The sequence below is a fragment of the Phascolarctos cinereus genome, unplaced genomic scaffold, assembly GCF_003287225.1.
Source record: "Phascolarctos cinereus isolate Bilbo 61053 unplaced genomic scaffold, phaCin_HiC Scaffold_3;HRSCAF=262, whole genome shotgun sequence".
In the NCBI taxonomy this organism is placed as follows: Eukaryota; Metazoa; Chordata; class Mammalia; order Diprotodontia; family Phascolarctidae; genus Phascolarctos; species Phascolarctos cinereus.
In genome coordinates, this window is record NW_027555736.1 from 35,193,954 (window position 1) to 35,202,709 (window position 8,756).

General features: G+C 42.8%; 1 pseudogene; it reads right to left on the minus strand.

Moving 5' to 3' along the window:
* Positions 1-392: 392 nt before the first annotated feature.
* Positions 393-7,999, minus strand: LOC110200643 (splicing factor, proline- and glutamine-rich-like; annotated as a pseudogene).
* Between the last annotated feature and the right edge of the window lie 757 nt (positions 8,000-8,756).

Consider the following 8,756-nt stretch of genomic DNA (forward strand, 5'->3'; position numbering starts at 1 on the left):
AGGAAGACCTGAGTTAAAATCCAGCCTCAGACACTCACTAACTGTGTGACTCTAGGCAAGTAACTTAACCCTGTTTGCCTGAGTTTCTTATCTGTGAAAAAGAGCTGGAGAAGGAAATGACCAACTACTCCAGTATCTCTGCCAACCCGTCATGAAGAATCAGACATGATTGACAACAACTACATTTTAAAAAGCTACATTTTCTCCCTTTTCGAAACACTGCTTTGTATAATTTTACTCCTCCAAACAGATCATTTATAAATATTAGGTCAATAAATTTCTAAAATCCGTAAAAATGTAGCTTTCTTCTTAAAAAGCAAGAATTAAAAACACTTGTGTCTCAACAAGAAAAGACGAAAAACAAACCCAAAATGTAAGCCTAAGTATTCCATCTAAAATCGGGACCTTTTGTTTGGGTCTTCGTCTTCTTGTCTCCCTCTGCCATGTCTTGCAGGAGCACCAGGTCCCACACCTCTAGAGCTTTGCTCAGCCACAGGCTAGCCCTTCCCTCTCCAAAATGCTGAGTACTCCCAGTACATATGTGTGTCACTTTCTATCATGGAACCACTCAGGGCCATTGGTGAAACTCCAATACTGGCCTCATAACGTATACCACTACTATCTAAAGGGGGAAATTCCTGACTTCCTGAGTCAAAGGGATCTTCCATGTTCATTGCTCCTGCTTTGTTGCATCCTGCATCCTGCATCCTGCATTCTTCTCTCTTTCATGGATCCGTGTAACCCATCTGGCTATAATTTTCTACTCTTGGCCATCTCATTTGCTCTTCCGACTCATGTTGGTGAATCATCATTTCTGCTTCTGTTCTATGCAGCTCTTTCTCTTGCCTTAACTGTACTTCTTGATTGTGAATCTCCTTCGTGTTTCAGCTCTTCCTGATACCTCATTAGATTCTGGCATAAAGATTTGCCTGATGTTTATAATACGCATCTTCCCTTTTACTTTCCAGTTTGTCTTCTGCATCTTTCATGGTATTTTTAAACTGGCTTCCTTTCTCCTTTGCTGCTTTTCCATTTTTTCTGAAGACTTCCATCTCTGGGAATACTCAGACTCAAAGGTACCATTTTGGACAAAACACGGAGGGTTCTTGTTCTCTCTCCCTCCCTCGCTCCCTCTCTCCCTCCCTCCTTCTGATACATTGGATTCGCCTAGGCAAGATTTTCAGGAAGACCATCTTCATCTTCTATTTCCTCAAGTAATTCCACAATGGTGGGACAGGAGTTGTCAACAAAGACTCTCCTTCATTGTGCCATTTAATGCTTTTCTTGTAGCTTGCTCAGAAGTGAATTCACCAATGCCTTTTCCTGCAGACCTTCTCAGTCATTAATAATTATGACAGGCCTTTCAATTGGTCCAAATTGGCTGAGTACTTTTTCCAGTAATTCGGGGCAGTGTTATATATGGCAACACAAACACAAAGTGGTCCCTTTCTCGTGAGTGTATTATCAAGTTCTGCTTTTGTGATTTCTGCCAGAGCTCTAGATTCCAGTTTGATACATGCTAATTCTTTGCCTTTGTTGATAAAGGCTTCAGCAGGTTCTGCATATTTAGTAAATAATATTTGAAAGTCTTTGTCTGTAATATCAGCTGGCAGATTTCCAACAAATAACCTACCTCACTGGGTGCACGTTTTCTCTCCAGGTCTCAAAAGAGACAAATATGCTTGTCTCTTGAACTCAGAGAGTAGGAGACCTTCTCTTTGCTGCATCCCACAGGCAAAGGTCCCTGGTGATGGGAGGCGAGGGCAGCTGCTAGTGACAGTGCAATGGAGGTGCTGTCACCCTTTTTTGGCTCCACACAACTCCAGAGCCCACCTGAGATATGTCTGTGATCAGTGGGTAGGGGACAGCAAATGTGGAGAAGTGGCTGGGGGGATGAATGTGGAGGCCACCTTGCTGATCACAAAATGGTAGGGGATAGAAGACAAATTCTGATTTCCTTAGCTAGATTCCTGAACTCTTCAGGATGAGGAACAAAAAATATAGACCTGGAAATTGTGTTCTGATTCAGAATATTAGGAAGGCTGAAAGCAGGTGTAACCCACATAGTCTCTGGAGGTCATTATCCCAACTTCCTCTCACCCTGGCCATTGGGGACCCTAGGAGGCAGGATTCTAGGGGATTACAGAGGGTGATTTGTCTAACATTATTGCTTACCAGTCTCCTATCAGTATATTCCTCTCAGTTAACACCTCCCCAAAATCACTCCCTAGAAATTACTGCCCCGATATCATTTTGAGTACTTGATATCCCCTCATTATCATTGATAACCAAATGTGTGTTCACTGAGAAAATATGATAGGACCTTATATGCAAAAAGCTCTACAACTGGGAGCCTAGTCCACTTCACTACCTCTGTCCCTGGGGAGAGTGGAGTCATGTTTAGAGTGGCAGCCACTAGACACCTTTCCCCATCAAGTTCACTCCTAGAGGCGGCATAGCCATTGAGTTGGTCACTGCCTTGTTTGCTGGACATGGCCAACAGGTCTATTCATTGCAAGGCTATGTCAAACAGGTTGCTCCTTGGAGTTTCTTCACTGGGCTCAGCTGATAAGACTAGAAGCAGACTGTGCTATGGACTTTTATGCTCTTTCAGAACTAGTCTGTTCCATCACCAAAACCCATTCACCCAAGATCAAGAAAAGAAAAAGCATAAGGGGGACAGAAGAAATAGCAACACCATGCATTCATGGCCTTGTGGCAGCCGAGGTAGAAGATGAGGCAGTTGGTTCTACTACCTTTCTTCCTACTCTGAGAACTAATATCAATTCTTCCTCCTCTTTTAAAAGCTGTGAGGGGAGAGAGAGAAGTCAAGTTCTTCCATTGAAAGTTTTGTTATGTGCACTCAGTTCTGAGTCCCAAAGTCAATTAAAAGGTTTTTTTCTTCACTGCACAATAAATGGATGAGAAACAATCATAGCATAGCTGGGCTTATTCTGAATCAGGGACAAAGCTCCTCCATTAGACACCATAACGAATTTCTGGGAATAGGCCTCCCAAGCCGCCATGTAGATCTACAGCCTGCAGCAAATACTGTGCATGCTCCAAGGACTGGGCCCTCGGTGGCCAGACCCCATTGCACAGGCAAAAGACATTAACTGTAGAGACCTCTAGTCTTCACTAAAGCCTTTCACCTGAGTCTTTTGAAGAAAAGAAGAAAAGTGGGCTGAGTGGAAAGCAACTTGACTTTTTTGTCAGAAAATCCAGGTTTGAATTCCAATTGTGTCACTCACTGACAGCTCTGTGATCTCAAGCAATTTCCCCTCTCTGGGCTCCAGTTTTCTCCTCTACAAAATAAAGATGTTGGATTAAATGATATTTAATTCCCCTTCAGGCTCAATGCTTTATGTCATAATCTTATTTTAAGTCTTTCCAAGGACGTATTACTACTTTTCATCACAACTTCAATGCAATTGGTAACAGAAACTTTGTTTCTTTCTGGCTTCCTCCAAAGGGTACACAGGAAGCTGCAGCGCTCGAGTTGGAGGTGCTAGAATTGTTCTGCTCATCTCCTCAGGAAACATCTGTCTCTAGCCAGAACTGATGTCAGTACATCGTCATTGCCTGCTGTGCTCAATGCAGGGAAATCTAGTTCTCCAAAAGGTCATCATTCCGCTTGTGTATGGATTTAATTATTATTATGTAATAATAATAATGAATTTAATATCTTAAAGGGCCCATTATTTTGTGAGCAGCTGTTTTTAAACTTTCTTAGATTGTAGATTATTTTGTGAAGACCATGGTTATTATTCAACAATTTGATCTCCTTTCTCAAATGCTTACAGGTTCTTTTAAGTGCCTTTGCTTATACTGTAATCAAGCAATTACCTTCTCTGTGAATCAAAAAGAACTTCAGAAAATAAAAGTTAGACGTGTGGAACAGTTTGCATGTTTTTAATCATCTGCCCGCGCAGAGATGATTATACATGCTGCACCACCAGAGATGGCAAAGTATTTTGATTAGTTTAAAAAAAGAAAGGAAAAGAGTGAGGTGTCTTTATGCTATGGCCTGTGAGTTTGACTTTTACTTCTATCAGAGTTCTAGTAGACATTTATTAAAGGGAAGGGTTGTGAGCATTTAGAAAAGGAAGCAACTGTCACTAGGATCAGCATGACTTCATCGAGACCGGGTCATGCCAGATTATGCACAAAGGAGGTAATGAAGAGAATTGTAAAGGCCTCTGCGCTGGGAATCCAAGAGACCTAAATCCTAGTCCTGTATCTAGCATTACGTGATTTGGGGCAAGTCATTTCCCCCTCTGTTAGCACTGGTGTATAGAGCCTGCAGCCATGAAGATCAGCATCCAAACCTGGTCTCTGACACTTACTAGGCTGTGACCTGGGCAAGTCACTTGACCGCCATCTGCCTCAGTTTCCTCATCTGTAAAATGGATGTGATAAATGGCACCTACCTCCCAGGGATGTTGTGAGGACACGTGGGATAATGATTGTAAAGCGCTTAGCACAATGCTTGGAGCATAATAGGCACTTGAAAATACTTGTTTATTTCCATCCTTCTTCCCTCCCTCCCTTTTCTCCCTCCTTCTTTCCCTTCTTCCTTCCTCCCCCCTTCCTTATCTCCTCTCCTCCTTCCCTCCTTTCCTTCCTTTCTTTCCTCCCTTCTTTCTCTCCTTCTTTTCCTTCTTTTCCTCCCTCCTTTCCTTCCTTCTCTCTTTCATCCCTCCCCCTCTCCCTTTCTTCCTTTTCTCCCTCCCTCTTTCCGTCCTTCCCTTCTCCTTCCTTTTTTCTTTTCTTCCTTCTTCCTCTCTCCCTTCCCTGCCTCTCCTTCCTCTCTTCTTTCCTTATCTCCTTCCTTCCTTTCTTCTCTCCCTTCCCCTCTTCCTTTTCTCCTCCCTTCTTCTTTCTCCTTCCTTCCTTTTTCCCCTCCTTTCCTTTCCTTTCTTTGTAAATTGAGAGAAAAAGAAAAAGAGTTTTTCAAAGAAGCCTGACACATAAGCTGTAGAGATTTTTGTTTCGGTAGAAATGAGACTAAATCATTCTGAGGTTCCTTCCAGCTCTTAGATCTTATAAATGGCTGTAGCCAAAAGCCATCACCTGGTGGCCAATGTTTTAAATGAGCTGCTCTTCACTTAGGCCTGTCTTTAGAGGGCTTAGTGGAGGGATTACTAGTCTTGAGGTCAGAAGGCCCTGGGTTTAGATCCCACCTTTGACATATGGTGAGTGACCATGGACAAATGAAGTCACCTCTATGAGTCTCAGGGTTCTCATCTGTAAAATGGTGATAGTCCTACCACCAACCTCACAGAGTTGTTGAGACACTCCAAGGACGTCAGGCACGGGAAACACTTTGCTAACTTTGAAACTGTGAATAAATATAGGCTATTATGGTTGTATGCATGCTTTGTCTGTGGTTATAGTTCACTTTAGGATAGTGGTTCTTAGGATGAGTATCTGAATGTCCTCCCTGCTCCATCAATTTGGCCCTGGAATGGAAGACCAGAAAAAAAGGCCTGAAGATTTCTAAGCTTTGGGAAGTCTTGGTGCCTTCCCATAAGGCAGGTCAGACACAATTCCAGGGCTCCAGGCACAAGTTCTAAAGGGATTAAAGCCACATCAAGACTGGTTGAATTCAGTCACAAACCTATGTGATTAGAGTCACTTTCAGAGAACCTCTCAGAGGATCTCTTGCAATCTTCTCCATAAGAACAATACAAGATATTTTATCCAACATTTGGCTAAAATCTAGGTGAACAACATCAGTAGAGCTCCTCTTTCCCCACCCCCACATTTCTCACCTCCCCTGGTCCCCACCAATCTACCAGTTGAGTGATCTTTTAAAAAATGAAATGGGTCCGACATGGCCTCCTCTTGCTGAAGCCATGTTGGCTCTGAGATCATCACTTCCTCTTCGAGGTGCCACTGATAATCACCTCTTTAAGAATCAGGTCTAGAATTCTGTCAGGGATTAAAGCTGAGCTCACTGGCCTGTAATTTGAAAGCTCAATCCCCTCCTCCCCTTTATTTATTTATTTTATTTTAATTTTCATTCTACGTATGTATTTATTTATGTATGTGTAGATGTATGCAGTATGTATGTATGTATGTATGTATTTATTTATTTTTAGAAAATTGGGCTGTTTGCCCTCTTTAGTCCTGTGGTTCTTCTCTCCTCCGTCATCTTCCAGATAGTACTGGCAGTGTCCCAGCAATCACATCTGAATAATGGACAGAAAAGTGAATTCAAGGCCAGTCAGAACAAGAGCTGGAAGAATGAGAAGAAGGGGGGAAAAAAGAGAGAAGAAAGAATACCTGCCATTTGCAGAGGGTTTTACGGTATGAAGATTATTTTCAGTCAGAGGGGACTTACTGGTATACTTACTAGCTGTGTTATTCTGGGCAAGTCACTTCACCGTGTTTGCCTCAGTTTCCTCACCTGTAAAATGAGCTGGAGAAAGAAATGGCAAACAGTTCCAGTATTTTTGCCAAGAAAACCCCAGATGGGGTCATGAAGTGTCAGATATGACTAAAACAACTAACAATAATAACAACAGTACAGGGGAAAGGGCCCTGACTCTGAAGGAGAGTCTGGTTTCAAATCCTAGCTTCCCTCCTTACCACTGATGTGACCCTGGGCAAGTCACTTAACTTTCCTCATCTGTAAAATGTGAGGGTCGGACTCTGAACTCTGAGGTCCCTTCCGGCTCTGGGTTCTTATGAACCTATGATTCCATTGGCTACTCAGCATTGCCATGCAGGGTAGATGGGGCAAGTGTGGATGAACACACCTGAATGAGAGGCAGCATCTCCCCCTGCCCACCCCCCCCATCCCCAGGTTTGAGGAATCCATTGACTGTACTGCTCTATCAATTCTTAAACTGTCCCACAAAGGTGTGGTTATTTTTAGTAAATAACTTAGTACATTTTATTGCTATCCTTCCCCTTCCCCAAGAGAATTATCCCTTTTAACAAAGAATTTTTTAAAAGGAAGGGGAGGGGGGATCAGCAAAACTAATCAATGCATCGAAAAACATGACAATATATACATACAGTGTTTTATATCCCTTACTTCTGCAAAGGGGGAGTCTTCTCATATTCTTCTTCAAAGGTATTTTAGGCACATTTGACAAGCGAGGAAACTGAGGTTCAGAGAATTAACCTGAGCTCTTCTCAAGCCACCCCAAGGAAAAGCAGCCCCAAGAGGAGCAGAAATGTAATCTGGGGTGGTGAAAAGCAGGGCTGCTTCTGTTGACAAAAAATCATATTCACATAACATTGGGGTGGGGTGAGTCTCATTTTATTCCTATTAGTTACTCAGTTTGAAATCACTTTAGCTGACAGCTCAAAAAGCAATTAAAATGATCCTTTGATTTCAGCTGCCTCCATTTACAAGGCACAACATCCACTTATTGCCTTCCGGGGGGATGATGCATAAACAGCAGAAAATAGGTTTTTTCCCGATACTCCCCACTGGGGATGGGAAAAAGTTTACTATTGTCATTATGGAAGATCCAAGAACAATATTAAGTGGTTTGGGGGGTGGGGTGGGGGTGGAGGATGTTTTTTGGTTTTGATCAAAATGAAAGAACACGATTGGGTAATTCACCCTAAATTTGGGCATGTTTAGCTGAGAGACAGCCTGAACGGCATGGGCTCCCATTGCCTCTGCCGTTAACTTGCTGGGTGCTCTAAGACAATTCCCGTTCTGGTCGCTGACAGTAGTGGTGTGACCCTGGGTAACGCTATCTGACAGAGCCGGTGGGAGGAAAGTGCTTTGTAAATCCCAAAGTGCTGCAGAAATGTGCGAGTAGCTGCAACAGGCCAATCAACTCAAACATGGGGTCCCTGAGCCCAGAGCTAGGGGCTGCTGTTACAGTCATCCAGGGTACCTCAGCCCCACTGTCCTAGACCTTGGGGCTGAGGTCGGACCAGATAGGATATTCCACTCACCTGCTTTCATCAGCAGACCTCCCAGCCCCTGAGAATCTGCCTGGCCTCGATGCTGGTAAATTCCTTCTTCCATTCCTCGCCCCGTCTCCACCCCTCCCCCACCGCCACCACTGTAGAAGCTCTTCCTTGCATGCTTCTTTTATGTGAGAAAATTTTACCTATTCTACCATCTATCTTCCCCCTTCTTACTATTATCCCTCTTTCTTAATTTTTGATTTTTTTAGATTATTTCAACCCAATTGAGTCACACCCAGCTTTTATAGTGGAGGGGAAAATGAGAGGGGGGTAGCAGGCAATGCCTGAACCTCACTCTTATTAAAATTGATTCAAAGAGGGAAAAATACATATACATATACGTGTGTGTATATACACACGTATATGTAGGTATATATACACACATATGTATATGTAGGTATACACACACACACACACACACACACACACACACACACACTGTCAGCTGTGTAGAGAAATCTATCCTACCCAATAGGGGAAAAGGAGGGGAAGGGGATAAGAGAAAGGGAGGGATGATAAAAGGGAGAGCAAATTAAGGGGACAGTGGTCAGAAGCAAAACAGACTTTTAAGGAGGGACAGGGTAAAAAGAGAGAAAGATGGATGAACAGAAGAAAATAGGATAGAGGGAAATACAAAGTAATGATAATCATGAATGTGAATGGGATGAGCTCATCCATAAAATGGTTAATGGATAGCAGAATCGATTAGAAACTAGAATCCAATATTTCTTTTACAGGTGACACACTTGAACCAGAAACACACACACAGAGTTAAAATAAGGAACTGGAGCAGAATCTATTATGAATTAAAGGCA